The sequence below is a fragment of the Zonotrichia leucophrys genome, chromosome 1, assembly GCF_028769735.1.
Source record: "Zonotrichia leucophrys gambelii isolate GWCS_2022_RI chromosome 1, RI_Zleu_2.0, whole genome shotgun sequence".
Lineage (NCBI taxonomy): Eukaryota > Metazoa > Chordata > Aves > Passeriformes > Passerellidae > Zonotrichia > Zonotrichia leucophrys.
In genome coordinates, this window is record NC_088169.1 from 38612715 (window position 1) to 38629838 (window position 17124).

Here is a 17124-nt window from a genome sequence, read left to right on the forward strand (position 1 = left end):
AGAAGCTGTTCCTATTCAGCTTATAAAAAGGAGGCTGAGATAAGATCTTGCGTAGCTACTCACACATGTAGGGGAAAAAAAGATCTTACAAGTGTGTAGCTCTGGCTTTTAGGAAAGAAAGTAAAACTGGAAGTCTATTCAGTATTATATAACATGAGACAATCAGATCCAATGAGCAGAAGTCAGGAAAATTCACCTTGACATATGATGCAGTTTTCTAACAGGGAAGATGATAAATTAACACTGATTTTGGAGGGTGGTGCAGTTACTATAATTGGAAGGTGACGTTAGTTGCTGTCTTAAAGATAGGATTTGATCCAGCTTCTGAGGGTGTGAAGATAGCACAGGCAGGTACCAAAGTAGGCCTAAGAGGTTGTGGTCCTTCTTACTTTGGATGTTGTGGCTTGAAATACCACTCTGCCATCCACTTTCAGCCACATATTCCTAGGGCAAGGAAGGTACAACACTCTTGCCTGTGCAGTGCCACAGAAGTTGCAGGTCTGCAATAAATGGCTGTAATCTGTTCCCAAGGCTCCTAATTTCAGTAAAACCAACAACTGGCCGAGTTTTGTTTTCTCTGTTTTTCTCCCTTATTCTAAGACATCAGACTTTGACTGGAGCAGGACAACAGATGAACTGGTACTCTGAAATGCACCTGTCAACAGATGGATGATTGACATTTACTTAAAGTCAAACTGAACATCAGATTTAGGATTATAAAGAAATGCTTCTGGGAAGAAAAATATATTCATACTGGAAAGACTCATGGCACTTTCTGCAATTTAAGTAAAAGAGGTCCTTTCAGATGTTGTAGATTCCCTTCACTGTAGACTGATGCCTTAATCTTGTCTGTTCCCACTCTGTGGTACCAAAGGGTTTAGTTGCTTGAAGATTGAAATATTTAAGTCTAATTAAAGTCATTGTGTTCAGAACGGAATGTGTGGGTGACATTTACAAGCCTTTAATACATGAGAAGTCAGTTTAAGTAATTTAACAGTCATCTCTGGCCTCTGAAGATGACATACTCCATGAAATGGTGGATCAGTACTTCTCTTAATTGATCTCCCTCATAAATACAGCATCAAATCCAGCCATCTGGTGTCATTTGTTACCCTAAATGTTTTTGCTTACTGAGAGTCTTTTGGGCCCTTCTTAAACCCATCTCCTTTCCGTTTCTGCTACACTGTGTGAACTCTGCCAGCGTGGATGGGCAGCCTGCCTCTGCTCTGCTTCCCCATGGGGCAATCTGTGGGTCTCTCAGCCAGGAGCAGGGAACTGGTGCTCTAAGCCATGTGTGACTTCTACATCTGGAGATAGCACACAAGATCCCAGCATCATCCCAAAACTGGTGTCTCCACCAGAAGCCAAAGGGTTTAGACTCTCAGCTATGACCAGGAAAAAGGTGTCGCATCTTATGGGTCTTGCTAACTCTGTCTGTGATGCTAAATTGGGAGGAGCTGCTGTCTCCTTCAAAGGCAGAGGGGCTTGAAATAGCTGAAGGTTGGGCAATCCCCAATGGGACAACCCTGGAGGTACAGACTGGGGAATGAGGGGCTGGAAAGCAGTCCCATGGAAAGGGCCCTGGGGGTCCTGCTCAGTGGCAAGCTGAATGTGAGCCAGCAGTGCCCTGGCAGCCAGGAGGGACAAGCATGACCTGGGGGACACCAGCCACAGCAGCACTAGCCAGGCAATGGAGGGGATTGTCCTGCTCTGCACTGGGGGCAGCCTCACCTTGAATAGTGTGTGCAGTTTTGGATGCCACAATGGAAGAAAGATGTTAAACTATTAGAGAGTGTCCAGAAGAAGGCAAAAAAAAAAAGGTGAAGGGCTTTGAGAGAAAACCTTATGAGGAGTGGCTGAGGTCAGGTCTGTTCAGTCTGGGGAAGCAGAGACTGAGGGGAGACCTCATTGCAGTCTGCAGCTTCCTGGAGAGGGGAAGGAGAGGGGCAGACAGGGATCTCTTTGCTGTAGTCACAGGACCAAAAGGAGTGACAGGAAGCTCTGCCAGGGGAAGTTTAGGCTGGATGTTAGAAGATTTTTCATTCAGAGAGTGATTGAGCATTGGAATAGGCTCCCCAAGCCTGACTTCCTTACAGAATTCAAGAAGCATTTGGACAATGATGTCAGGCACATGATGTGGATCCTGAGACTGTCCTGTGCAGGGCCAGGAGTTGGACTCAATGATCCTTGTGGGTCCCTTTTAACTCAGCATATTCTATGATTCTACAAAAAACAGTAAGAGCCCAGTAGCTAAAAGGCTCTGAGTGCCTGTCCTCGTGGTTCCTAGAAAAGGAGCTTCCAGCAGCTATAAATACATTCATAAAGCAAAGATAAATGTAGAAGATACAAGCAATCACAAGAACAATCCTTCTTACTCAGAGAAGAGGTGTCCAGCACCTTTAGCATGTCTGTATCAGAAAACTTAACAACTGGTAATGAGAATTGCTTTACCTCTTCTCCCCAGAATGAGTACAGTTGTCCAACATCTCAGGTTCACCTCTACCAGGACCTGTTTTATCTGGATGATCCACACCCTTAACTTGGGGCATTGCTGTCCATCCTTTTTCCCAGAAGACCAAAATCCCACTCCTTGTTTTCCGTCATGCCTTCTAAACTTGATCCAAGAGAAACCCTCTTGGAATAGATTTTTCAGGCAGGGTAAAAAAAAAAAAAAAAAGACATCTTGAGATTAAAAAAAGCCCCTCATATACAATCCCATTAGTCACAGCATCCCAGAACTCCAGTCCCTGCCCAAGACTCCTTTGAGCTAGAGAGGGTAGAACACTGAATAAAATACTGCCATGTCACAGACACTTATAATTCTTTAAGCATTAGCTTAAAAAAGCCAGGGAGTCTGGCAGATAGTGTTTTATTTACTTTGTGCTGTACAAATAGGCCAAAGAAAGTACAGAGAGTGGACAGTCAGCTTGGTTCCTTGGAAGTGAATGAATCATTTCAATGAATCTTGAAAGCATATATATGTATATATATATCTATATGAATATATATACCATCTGATGTGACACAGAGTGGTTTTACCACTCTAGGAGTTTTAAAGTACTTATTATAATAAGTTCTGTGGAAGGAGAGTCTGCAAGCAAAACACTGAGGTAGATAACTTACCCTACAGTGACTGCTGTTCTTCCCTTTGTAGTGTTGTTCTATCTGCAGGTTTATTGGGTGGCTTTCTTCAAGCCTTTCCAACTATCAGGAATAAAAGCACATATCTATCATAATATCTGAGGCATTCCTAAAACAACATTTTCCACAGTAACTCAGTGGTGAACAAGCTCAAGCAGAGAACCAGAGCTGTTTTTAGGAGAAAAATACAACTATCATTTTAAGATTGTAGGTTAGGAGGGTCATTCCTCCCTTCCTTCTCCTGCTGTCAAAAATAAAATCCAGTTTGTCATAAAAGTCTCATGTGTGTGGGTTTGCATGAATGGGCTCTACAGGGACACAGATGGAGAAAGAGTTACTGAAAACAGCCACTCGAAGGCAGGCAATGGAACTGAAAGGGAGCACATGATGGTCTCCCAAGAGCTGAGGAAATCCCAGTCCAGCTCCAAGCCCATGAGAATGAATAAACTCATAACACCACAAGTCAGTGGAATTTGAGAGTCATTGCCCATGGGCACCATCCTCAGCAGTGGGTGAGATGTCTCAAAGGATGAGGCTGAGTCCCTGCAAAGGCTGTGATCAAGCACACACCTGCCCCATGGGGCTGGGAGCCTCAAGAGCACCAAGCCAGGCTGACCCCAGAGCCCTCAGAGAGAGCATCAATGGATAATTGTAGTAGTCTGCCTCTATTAAGAGTAATGGCTTCAGCCATACTGAATATCAGATACTAGCAGGGGTCTGCGTGTCCCCTGGTTTGGCAGCAGGGGAAAGGGAATGTTCAAAACTTTCAGCCTGTTTTATACTAAAAACCACCCTTTTTTCCCCTCCACAAAATTACTCTTTTTTTTTTCTCAGCCTTTCACTTTGACTATCATTTGGAATTTCCAGTCATTTAAAATTATTGTTATTCTTTTTTTTATTTACTTCACTGGAAAAACTGTAGATGCTGGGGGAAAAAGGCATCTTGTCAAAGCATTAAATGTTCTTGTTTTGTTTTTCAGGGATAAATAAAAAAAATACCACTTCAATTTAAACAGAGAGCATATCTGAAAAGAACCAACACCTGTCAGTTAGCTCTGTTAGGAAATAACTGAGAGGCCTCCTTGAGCTTGCTATGATGGGAACAAATTGATACAGCTGTGCAACTGCCCACATGTTCTGGGTAGAAGAGGGCAGCAGATGGATTGTGAAAGCTGCTTCTTTCTGCAAGATTCACAGGCACTTTCAGCCTGGAAATAAGCTCAGGTTGGTCTATTAGGAAATGAATAAATAGTGAGATCACTTCAGAGGCTTTTTGTAAAATTGAGTCTTCAGCAATCCTAAATATAAATCCACATTCCTTGGTACCAATCTTGTCCTGCTCTATCTATGGTTAGAGTTTGTCTGTATATGGGAATTTAGCTACAAGATAAAATAGTCCTTTATATAAATATCTTATGAGTCAGTCCCAGCTGTAACTCCGAAGTGGTGAAGTCGTTAAGTAAATGCTGTTAAGAGAAATGTAAAATGAGCTATGATTTCTTCACAAGAAAATGCTTTTATGGCATTTAATAAAAGAAAAGAGAGTTTGAAAAAGCAGCATTGAACCCCATGTCAGGCTGTACAAATGACTATTTGAAAAGTAACCGGGTTAAAATAAGATAAGAATCAACATGTCTGGCATAGGTCCCCTGATAGGTTTACATCAGTCACACTGGGGTATCTACAATGCTTCAGTAGATCAAATCTTACAATATTTTCATTATAAGAGAAATGGATCTTCTATGAATATGAGAAATGATGTACCCTGTGCATAATGTGTTTCTGTCTGTAGATAAATCTTTTTATTATTAGCTCATCAAACCCAGTCTGTTATTCTATTATTAAAAGTGGTTAAATTATTAATATAATTTTTAATCAGTTGAATTAATACTTATAATGGTGGCTTGTGGTAACTTTGATTTCTACTTCTTCTCACTATGAATATTTAAAAACTATAATTAAAAGACACACCATATTTCTAAGTTTCTTTTTTCATCTGTGGTATTTCCTGGAAATATAAGTTATGCATTTTTTATTTTTTGTCACAAAACAGTTAATTCCTTTGTAGCTGCATCAAAACTGGACTGCCTGGGGAGCAAGCCAATTTCATCAGCAATTAAAAAGGTCACTCTTTTCGGTTTTAGAATATACTGAGTAACATTTTTTACAGGCCATATGTTAAAATAGAACCATGTTCTGATAAGTGATCATCATGTACACTGGCTTCATGGGATTCTATTTTTTATTGTTCTTTAATAGTTTTATTCCACATGTATTGCTTTATAACCAAAGTGTGGTTGCCAGCTATGCCATGTTTCTTAGGTAGATAGAGACAACTTGGGAAACAGCCTCCATCAGCAACAACTTTTGTTTCAGTTTCATTGCCTTCTTTAGACGTTCCTGGATGCCACTGAATTGTCTTCTAAACGGCCAGTAGCTTAAAACCAGTAAAAGAGCCTTGCTCCTTTGTGCTCCCAGCTGGCCCGCATGGCTAACACCACCAGAGAGCTTACAAGCACTCCCTTTTCACCTGATGGCTTTATGTAAGTCCCATTACAGGATGAGGATGGTGGCCTCACAAGCAGGGACATGGACAAGGCAGAGGCGTGTGACACATTGTTTGCCTCTGTCTTCAGCATCGATGATGGACCAAGGGTGTCCCCAGCCCTGAGCTGGAGGACCATGACTGCAGGAATGATCAATTCCCACGTGACCCTGAACTTGTGAGGGATCTGCTGCTCCAGCGAGATCCCTACAAATTGATGGGGACTGACAGGGTACATCCAAGAATCTTCAAAGAGCAGCTGATGTCACTACAAAATCTTGATTTTTGAGCTATCTTGGGAATCTGGAGATGTCCCAGCTGACTGGAAGTTGGTGAACGTTGTCCTGATTTTCAACAAGGGCAAGAAGAACTCTGGAAATTACATGCCTGTCAGCCTCACTTCAGTGCCTGGTAAAGTTATGGAGAAGATTGTTCTGGAAGATTGCATTGCAGTTTACAACTTCCTCAAGAAGGGAAGAGGAGGGAAAGGTACTGATTTCTTCTCTGTGATGGCCAGTGACAGGAGCCTGAGAAAACGGCCTGAACTTGTGTCAGGGAAAATTTAGGTTGGATATTAGAAAAAGTTCTTTATCCAGATGGTGATTTGGCACTGGAACAGGCTCCCCAGGGAAGTGGTTACAGCACCAGCCTGACAGAGCTCAGGAAGCCTTTGGACAATACCCTTGGGCACATGGTGTGACTCTTGGGGATGGTTCTGTGCAGGGCCAGAAGCTGGACTTGATGATCCTTCAGTCCCTTCCAACTCAGCTTTTTCTGTTATTCTGTGATTCTGTGACCTGCCTTGGTTTTGGTGGTTAAAGCACAACAGGAACTAAATTAGCATTGAGAACAGACCTGTGGCCAATGGTGCTCCTGGTGTTGCTATGCTGGAAGCAGAATAAGTTCACGCTTTCAAGTCAGGAGGCGCTGCACAAAGAAAAGGTGTGTCCATTTTCCAGGACACAAAATGAGGAACAGATATATTATAAAACAATGTTATCCTCTTGAGAAATGAAAACTAAACAGAAAGGCAGAAAAGAGAAATGGCTGCAAAACCCAAGACTCCAGACCAGATGGGAAGGCAACAGAAACAACAAAGAAAAGGTGTGAGTATAAGCAAAGCCCATGAAGAGTCTGGCCTCTATCCCAGGAGGATAAATGGGAATCTGAGTGTTGTGTGAGGGTCAGCACTGTGAATTAGTCAGACTGACCTGCTCATTGCACCTGTGCATGCAAATGACATCAGCTGTCTCAGGAGAGAGGTGAGGGTGAGTGGTGTATCTTGCTTGGGCTAGCTGGTCACCATCAGGCAGCAGGGAACAGAGAAACACTGTGAAGGGTGGGAATGAGGAAATGTGGCTATCTGAATCATGTTTGTACCACTGCAGGGCTGTTTTCCAAAGCCTTTACATTTTTATGGCTATGACAGACAACCCTTTACATGGAATAGATAATAATACTAGGAAATTATGCCAAAATGGTATTTAGCTTTTTGGTGAGGTTAGATCTGGAGACAAGCACTGCTGCCACAAGTGGCACTGTCCAGCTTTCTGCAGAGCACTGCCTATGTTTTTTGAAACCCCACTTCCAGAAAATGCAGCCTGTGCTGCCAAAACTGCTCACTTGGAGAGAGATTATTTTCAATTTTTTCTCTGAAGTGAATGTCAGTGGTCAGAGTTGTGCTCTAGTTTAATGAAAGAGAAATGAGAATTCAGTAGTCATGTTTCCTCTAGGATGAAAACCTAGACCTTCTAAATATGGCTGCTTAAATTTAAATCGTCTGAGCTTTAAGTTGCCGAGCTTAGCAGGATGATAGTAGGAAAATATTATTCACTAAGATCAGTTAATCTGTAAATGTTTTCTGAGTGTTCAGAAAATGTGTAGGTCCATGTAGCAGCTGGTGAGTAGTACTATTTCTCTCATCTGAATCGCTGCAGATGCTAGGGTAAGGAATGTTTATCTAAGAAGCTGCTCCCTGTCTCAGAAGCGCATGGTCAGACTTTGTGAGGCCCTGAGAAAGAAGCAGGAACAGACAGTAACACACTGGAGACATCACTTTGTGAGGAGGGGCTTTCCTTTTCTGCCTACCTAAACCACTTAAGGGAACACAAAGAATAACTACCAAGCTGCCATGGAAAATTAAATACTTGATCTGGCGTGCTAGGTTCTGAATGTGTAGGTCTGGGAATAAGATGCTTAGTGCATTCTTGGGATTAAAAAATTAAACACCTCTAAAAATTAACTTAGATTTTGTAAAGAACAAGGTAATTGAAGCAGGTGTTTGTATGGGATCCAAATAATTGTCATGTTGAGAAAAACCATGGCTGAGGTTGAGCTATTGAGTGCAGGGCTGTGAGCTGAGAGTCAAGATGGGAATGCTGTTTGCCCAAGAGCATTTTTTGTCATTTGTTTTTGCAATATTGCCTCATTCAGTCATTCAGCTTGAAGTTAAAGAAGAGGAGAAAGAATGAACAGTTGGGTGCATAAAGGGGCCCTGAAATTTTGGTCCTACTTGCAGGCACCCTGAGATGAATCCTTGCAAGCTGCTTGCATCTATGTACAGGGAAGAAATGGTCTCACAGCAGCAGACAATGGAGAAGTAATAAAAAAATTAAATTAGATAAAATTAGTTTAAATAATGAGAAAGAATATAGAGGAAATGATCTCAGAGGCAGGTGCCCTTTTGAGAAAGTAGCTTTATTAGATTTTGATTTAATTTATTAAAGCTAGGCTGGTGGTGTCCTTTTTTAATGCTGTGTGGAACGTTATCTTTTACTCCTGTTGATGGACAACGACAAAAAGCAGTGCATTTAGAATTGAGTGTGGCTGGAGGGAGGAACTGAAAGTTTTGTTCTGTTTTTCATCTTCTCTCCATATTTCAGCCCTATTTGTCAGTTGATGCCTGATAAACAGGCTTACCTCAGAAAAGCAATGAAGGCTTACAATTTTATGATACCTTGTGGCAGCTAACTTGAAAATAACACAATGACACTTAGATTTGCTGCCTAAATAGTGGGGGGAAAAAAGAAATTATATAAAAAAAAGAAATCATTATTTTAGTAGTTATTTTAGCTAAGATTTTCAGGTCTAACATGTTTTCAGTTGTCTAATACGTTTTAGCTTCCTGTCTCTTTCAAATGAAATCTAAAGAGATATTACAGGTTCTTTCTATGCTTAGATCAAGAATGATCTAAACATTTTTTTAATCAAACCATATTTCTTTTTCTTGCTTCCTTACAAAGCATGTTTTAAGAAGGAAGAAAAGGGGTCCTCACTCCTAAACCAAACTCCTTCTATTTTCAAATGGCAATATGCCTATACCAGATCTGGGCACACTGCAGCAGAACTCAGCCTGTTTTCTTTCCTTGGTCTCTCATCAGTGCTAATGCAATTTTATTTCTTTTTAATAATGGGTTTATGAAGATACTTGTAAATGAAGCAAACTCAAATTTTGCCATATATGTAGTGCTTTCTACATTGTTCTATGGCTCCATGAGAGTTTCTGATTGGTGTAAAGAGAGATGAGTGTAAATCAGAGTTTTTTCAAACTATTCAAACTATTGAATCAGCATGTACTGACTATTAATTTTCCTCTGTGTTATTCCAATACATTCCAGGGATAGTAAGATCCTAGATGTCTAGGCAAGTCTGTTACTTCCTATGGCCTTTTTCTCAGAAGATGCTTCCTCAGTCTCCACCCCTGCTGACTGGAAAGTCTGGAAAATGTTTTTTCCTGTCCAGATTCAGGCAGTCCTGAGATGGGAGTCAGAATGCACAAGGAATACATATATATTAAAAAAAAAAATGGGACCCTAGGTTATTTATTAAAAGGCACAACTGTTTTCTGCTTTGCCTGGTTTTCCACAGCAGTATTTTCATCCTTGCCATCTGTCACTTAAATTGGATTCTTTGTAGAACTCCATTGAAACCTAATACGTGTTGAAGGTGGGATTAATAAATATAATCAGTAATCTATTCACTCTTAAATGACTTATACTAGCCTTATCTTGCCACCATTCAGTGTGAAAATGAGCCTTTGTGGAAGAACTAATAGCAGAATTTTTGCAGCTGCTGCAACATCTGAACATGTATTATTATTGGTTAAGCTGATTTCTGTGTTTCTTGAGTTTGCTGGTCTAGATGTGACTTCAGATGCATAAATGGGGTTAAGCAAATGGCTTTAATTCTGTTTTTTAATGCTTTGTTGCTTTATCTTTTAAATGAAAGTCAATGAACCGCTGCCACTGAGCAATACATTTTTTTCCTTTAAAAGACAGCAGAATGGCTCAGATATCTCTACAGAGGATGATAAGACCATTATTATTAGCCATCTTCTGCTCTTAACTTGTATGCCTAATCAGGAATAACAACTCCAGTGATTTGACAGTGATTCCAGATTATTAAGGGTGCATATGGGAAACAAATTTGGGCTTTGTTTTCCAACAATGCTCACATTTTATCAAACCTCATTTTGAGGTACCTCTTTCTATGGTCCTGTAACACAAGGCACAGCATAGTCATTTAGTGTAACATAAATGCAGGATCTAAGAGGTGCAGTAGATACATTGTCAGTCTCTCTTGTAATTTATTATTTACAATATGTTCTTATTCATTTGCAGTACAAAAGTACATCACTATGTGTTTTAATTTATTAAAGAGTAGACTTACTTCTAAGGCCCATGCTCCAAGTACAAAGTAAAGCTTTTAAGCAAAAAATTTTCAGTGATTTCTGTGCAAACTCTGTGCACTAACAAGCAGCTACTCAAAAAAAAAAAAAAAAAAAAAAAAAAACCCAAAAAAATAGTTAATGTAGCTGAAAAGCTGGTGAGTTGCCTAGATCAGACCTGAAACTAATAATTTGGTTGGGAAAAAAAATCTGAAAAACACATGAATAACTCAAAGGAAATAATTTTTTTGGGAAGAAAAAATTTGAAAAGTTCTTTAGAAAGATGTTCGAGATGAACAGCTTTTTCAGCACAAACATCTACTAAATACTGACATGAAGAGAAGGACATGAAGAAAGAAGTTATGTGTGTTTTATTTGGCACCTTCCATTCTAAGGTAAGACTGGGTTTATTTTGCCTTCATCATTTTTATTGGAGTTGTTTTTTTTTAATTTTGGAATAGCAAAATTAAATCCAATCTAGACCCTTTTCTTTTTTTGATAAAATATATATTGCCATAAAAAAGGACTTGAGACATAACTCTCATTTACAGATAGACCTTGCTACTTTATTTTATGCAGAACAAAAAATGTTAGAGTGAATTCCTTCAAGATTAAAACCTTTCAAACACTAGAGACAAGTGAGAATGACTGACTCTAAATCAGGATAGCAAATGCCTTTGGAAAAACCCTGCTTTCCATTACTCTGTTGTCACCAATTTACACCACTTCTGTAGCCACTTATACCTAAGCATAAATAAAGAATAAATGTAACACAACGATGAATCCAAGGTCTGGACTTACCCAATCATTTACAACTCTCTCTGTATGTGATAGCACAAGGAGAAAAGCAAGGGAGGACTTGAATCTGTGTGGTGCAAATCTCTACCTTCAACAGTAACAATATTGAGAAAAGATCTGGAAATGACAAGTGTCAAAGAGGGACCATCACTGAAATCAATCACCAGACTGTAATGCCAGAATCTGTAGGAATAAAAAAAAAACAACTAGAAAAAAGCAAAAATGCTAACTGGAAGATGTTGACTGGAATAACAAGGAATAATAATCATAGGACCTGCTTTCTTTTCTCACTGAAGAAGCTGTGCTAACATTTTCAAGCTGGATGCTCACATCAACATTGCCACATAGCAATCTAAATAAATGTCCCAATTTTCAGATTTGAATGTACTGCTGCAGCTTTTCTTGGCTCCAGAAAGTACGAATTCTCAGCACCTCAGAAGATCAAGCTGTTTATGTGGGAGGTGATCATAGTAGAAAGTGAAACTGATGTGGCTTAACTTGCACGTGCAGCAACCAGCATGTCCCCACAGAGGGTATTTTTCAGGAGTTGATGTCTGTCTGCCTATCATTTCATTCATTTGATAGCCAGTATAACAATTTTTTAAATTAGCCCAGCTTGTTTTCCTTCACTGGCATATCTCCTATATGTAACAAAGGATTGGACTCAACTTGCAGATTAAGGCTTTTAAACATAATCTCTATTATGGAAAGCTAGCCAGTAGGGTCAGGGAAATCAATAGTGGTTTTCAGCTGATGCAGTGCAAAGCAGACCTGGTGGCTGTTTTGAGGGGAGCAGAAAAACGCTAAACTACAGTCTACTCTAAATTCTTGACACTCCATTCACTGTGCTGAGGAAATCTCATTGACTGCCTTGGGAACAGAGACTGCTATCTCATATATAGATGTATATAGATTATGTGCAAATACATGCAGACCTCTTACATTTAGGTATTTTAAACTGGGAGCTGAAATCCACTCACTATCACTACCATCAGGCTTAAAAAATTTATTTCAGTCTTGAATAGTCTCTTCATACAACCATTGTAGAATAATTGCATTCCTAGACGTTAAAAAATAAAATCTTATTACAGCTGCCCTCACCAATGATCATATGTTAACGTGCTTTCAAAATAGAACATATAGAAAAATTACACAGTAGAAAGCACAGCTTTGGAGCCAAAGAATGGACAGTTTTCCTGTTGTAGTCCTTACAAGAAAAGAGTTTTCTTTATTTTATGCAGGAAGAAAATGCAAAAGTGGGTCGGCTGTGGGGACAGATTTCCAAATCTCAGTTGTGTCTCTGTGGTACAGCAAAATTGCCTGTCAAGGTACTCAAGCTAAATCTGAATTAGTTCTGTCTTGGGTAAGCCTTGGATCCTTTTATGGTCAAGGGAAAAAAAAAAAAAAGAGAGAATAAGTATCTTTATTCCTCTTGATCACTTCAGCTCTGGAAATGATTAGCGATAATAAAATCTGGCATGTAGAGAGTTCTCACTGAAAAAAATCCAAATGACAGCTCTTGACACTGTCTCTGCTTACTAAGCTCTTTAATTCTTTTATCTGCTTTGTGGGTGTTTTTGGTCTTATTTACCTGGGCAATTCACAAATTTTCGTGTCATGACATCAGACTTACACATAACACAGAAGACAGAAAAAGCTCCAGTCAATGCCTGGTCTCTGTGTGCTTTGCTATCCTGGGCTGTTGTTACAGATAATGGCAATGAGAGGTCATAGGAATTAGATTATCACTCTCTTCATCCTGAAGAGAGCCCCTTACCTCCAGCTCTAAGACTTTGGCCCCTGGTTAATTTTGCAGGTTGGCTGGATTGAGTTCTCTGCATCATCAGTAGAAGATAAAAATACTCAGGTAGGATTTCCCCTCTTGTCTCTCATGACCAAGTCTCTAATTTTTCAGTGAGATCACTTTCTATGTCAGGTGACTATATAGGTGAGTTGACTTCTATCTCCAGCAATTTCTTACTTATCTATTTGAAGGGTACTCTTTATCTTATGACAGTTTGATATCACTGGCTGAGTTTGATGCACTACATAATCAAGTCAGGCCTGAAAAATAATTTGTTCTAAAGAAAGACACATGTACTTGATTAAGATTATGAATGGTTTGGATTCTCTTCCTTTAGGGGACTCTGATTTCCTCTTGTGGAGGATGATTATTGTTTTGGAGAATATGTGTTGATAAGAAAACACTGAAAATTAAAACACTTCAGGAAAAAAAGTCCTCTGTCTCCAGCAGGTAGATGTTTGCAAATTTCCCTGGTCTACTTTGATGACAAACAGATTTTTTCTGTTCTTTGGTGACCCATTCCCATAGCCAGAGTGCTGCATTGTTTTCACACTTTACCATGCTTTGTTTAAACAGCCTGGCAGCCCACCACACCACCTTTCATGCCCACCACTTTAACTGGCATAGCTGCTGCCTTAGGGTGCCCTACTAAATGGTGCCAAGGCAAAGACAAACAATCTGCAAATGTGTCCAAGCTTGTCACTGCTGCACCTCTCTCTACCTGTGCAGGAGCTGAGTCTCTGCTTTCTGTACCAATAACACTCTCATTCAGATTGACACATACTTTATCCTTCCTAGCTGGATCATGAAGGTCAAGGTATCATGCTATCCTTATGCTCTCATCAGCGTGTGCTGTGTACCTGTTCTAAGGATCTTTCAGAGACTTCATTGCTTCTACTGCTCAGGTCAGTGAAAAAACCACTGAAGTATCTCCTCCTTTCCCAAACAATTTGATTTCTTCACATCTTTCTAATACAATAAACTGAGACACAAAACCTCTGCTGAAGTAGATTTATTTTCTTCCACTTAACCACTTAAAGCATTTTGCTGTCCTTCACTAACACTAGTTTTAATTTGGCCACAGTGCTGTAACACAAATGCTTTGCCCTTTAGGAGCTGTAAAAGTTTCACTAGTCAGTCTTCATAGCAATTACACATATCTGAAATTAAATCAAGCAACTACAGACACCAGACCATTGTACCACCTAAACAACTTAGACTAAGCTATTTTAAGTTTTTCCTCTGTCCTAAAACCTGCAATATTTGCTTAGTTACACAGTCTACTTCTTCTTCAATGCCACTGTCCTTAAGTCCGTGAGACATTTCTTGCAGTATATTTATCTTAACTGTACCTACTTCCTCAAGGTTTTTTATATTTCTCAAATTACTATCCTCTGCCCTGTACTACATGCTGCTGCACTTTATGAAATTCCTGTTATTGAAGGAAAAAAGAGTCAATCTGCCTTTGAAAGCAGTGCCTGGACCAGGTTTGTTTAAAAATTAATTCCTTCTGCTCTATTACCCATAGCTGTATTTTATTTGAATGACCACAACGATCTCAGATTTCCTACAGTTTACGATCTCTGCAATGACAGATTTGTGTTTCCACAGAGCAAAACACTGAGGAATTAGCCTTGCAATCTGAACAGGGATGCTGCCCAGCCTCCTGGCACAACCAGAGGCCTTTACAGCTGTTTGTATATCATGGAGTACCCAGGGCTCTGCTTTCAAAGTTTTGGTCTGTTGAGGAGGCTCTGTGCTAAAGCCATTTGGAGTTGGTACCAGGGCAGCCCCCAGCAGCACAGCCAGCACAGCTAAGACATGTCTGCAGGCTGAAAAACTCAATCAGCAAATCCCTCACCACTTTCTAGCCCCTGCCCAGTGCCCTAAAAGCAGTCACTGCCATGTGGGTGCTGCAGGTTAGACAGAGGCAAGTGTGGTGACCACAGCCTGCTTGGGCAAGTTTGCTCTGTGTCGGATGGGAGGAATTTTAATGGGTTTCCTGAAGACAAATCCTGCATGCAAACCTACATGGCATCACACACTGCCTGATTTGCTGACTCTGCACTCTGCCAGGTGGCCTGCATTTAGCCTCTCCCTTGGGGAGAACAGGGGTGGTACACATCCAAGTGACTGATATGTGTTTATGGCCACTGGACCTTACATTTGCTAGTGAATATGTTCATGCAGCTAAGGCATGCAGGAGCATTTCCGTTCCTTTGAACATTGCTCAAGTGTTTTACAGACTAATGAATAGATTACATTTTGTCTAATGTGGGACAATATCTGAGCTGCCTCAATCTGGCTGCTACTTAGGTCTTTTTTTCTGCCCTGCAAAACAGATCTAGTCTAGGCACAGTTTTTATGTTTTACCAGACCCAGCGTGCCAGAGTCCTGACCCTCGAATAAAGTTCCTTTTCCACATTGCTACATAAAAATCAACAAATTGCTCAGTAAAGCAAACTTGGCACCTCCTTGTAAATCCTCTCATGGAACTTTTAGTCCAAAACAGGGTATCAGGCCAAGGCTTCTGATCTGGATTTCTGACCATTTCATGTATCACTAGATCCACATCACACTCATATCCCGTCCTCCACCTAGTTAATATCTCATAAAATCTTACTATTCTCTATGGAAACATTAGCATTCCTTTCACAACTGGTCCTGCTGAACATCCAGGGACCTTAAGCCTCTACTGAGCAGGCAACTCCAGGTTTTTTCTCCTATTCATTTAGCTTGTTCTTTCCCACATAAGCAATGCTGCCATGAGCTGTAGGGCAGAGTCAGGCAATTGACCACAGCACTCATGCTTGTGAAAATAACCACTTGCTTTAGTAAACAGAAATAATCTCAGGCCCTCCATGTATGTTCAGCTTTACCCAGGCTACTCAACCAGGCATCACCTCTACAGGGCACCAGTGCATCATCAGTTTCGGGCACTGCTCCCCTGAGCTGCCACAAGAACTCCTTGCAGCTCTTTCACCACTGTGGAGCAACAGCAAAGTCCTGATATTTGGTAACCTCTTTTTGTATATATGGAACAATGGATTTGGCCAACATTTGCTTGTAAGAATATGGTCTATTCGCCATTTTTTCTCTTCCTTTCTCAGAAAAGAAATGTCACCCTTCTAGTCCTGCAGAAACTGGTACTATGCTGGAACTGGCAGATCAGCGTGTCCAAATTTATTTAAACTCATACTCTTCATTCACTCAGGGCAAGTGCACCTGTATGCTGAATCAAGGGAGACTGACAACCCCTCCTTATTCCTTTTTCCGTTCCTTTTAGGAACACGGCGACATTTCCAAAAAGGCTCAGTACCTTTATGTCTCTTGCTCTTGGTACTTGGGGACTTCTTTCTGATGTTTTCTCTGTGGAACAGTCAAAGAACTCCATTATGAGATATGATGGTTTCATTCTCCCTTTCTCCTCCAGACACTGCCCCTGGCATAGAAGAGGAAGAGATGAAGGTGTTCAGAGCTAGCTGTCTCCAAGGGTATCAGGAGTCTACAGGTATAAACATTTAGTTTGGGGTACAGCTTGTGGGCAAGATGCCTAAACTGAACTCTGTGTGTGTCTGTGTATGAGCTATCGAAGCCCCTGTGCAATCAATAAGGATTTAGAAGCTCAAAAAAATAGCTTACCCACAGGTAGCAATCACTGTCCTTTTGAGATTCTCTAGGATGCACTGTGTGGTCTCCACTTGCAGCTCCATAAGGGTGTTGGTCTCCCATAGATCCAGATCCAGATTTTCCATGCCTGAATTTGCAAAATGTCCTAGGACATCTCAGATGGCTCTAAGTTCTTTTGGTTTGTGGGGTTTTTTTGTGGGTTTTTGTTTTGGCTTTTTTTTTTCCACATTAGGTCACCTCTTTTTTCAAAAGGCTCATCTATCCATGACTTTGACTTTACATAAAGAGGAATCTTGAATAAATTTGTGCTCTTGCTCAGGTATTTCTTTGCAAGCCTGCCACGCTTTGGGGACCTTTTCAAGGGCATTAAGTTATCAAACAGGCAAGGTGTGTATTTGTTGTCTCAATTAAGATAGGAAATTTCTGCTTCTGTTATAATTCTCATAAACCTTAAATCATGTTACCACCATCAGAACCAGGCCCCTTGGGTTCTGTAGCCATGGTTCCTGACAACTGAACGACAATGAGATGCTACAGAGA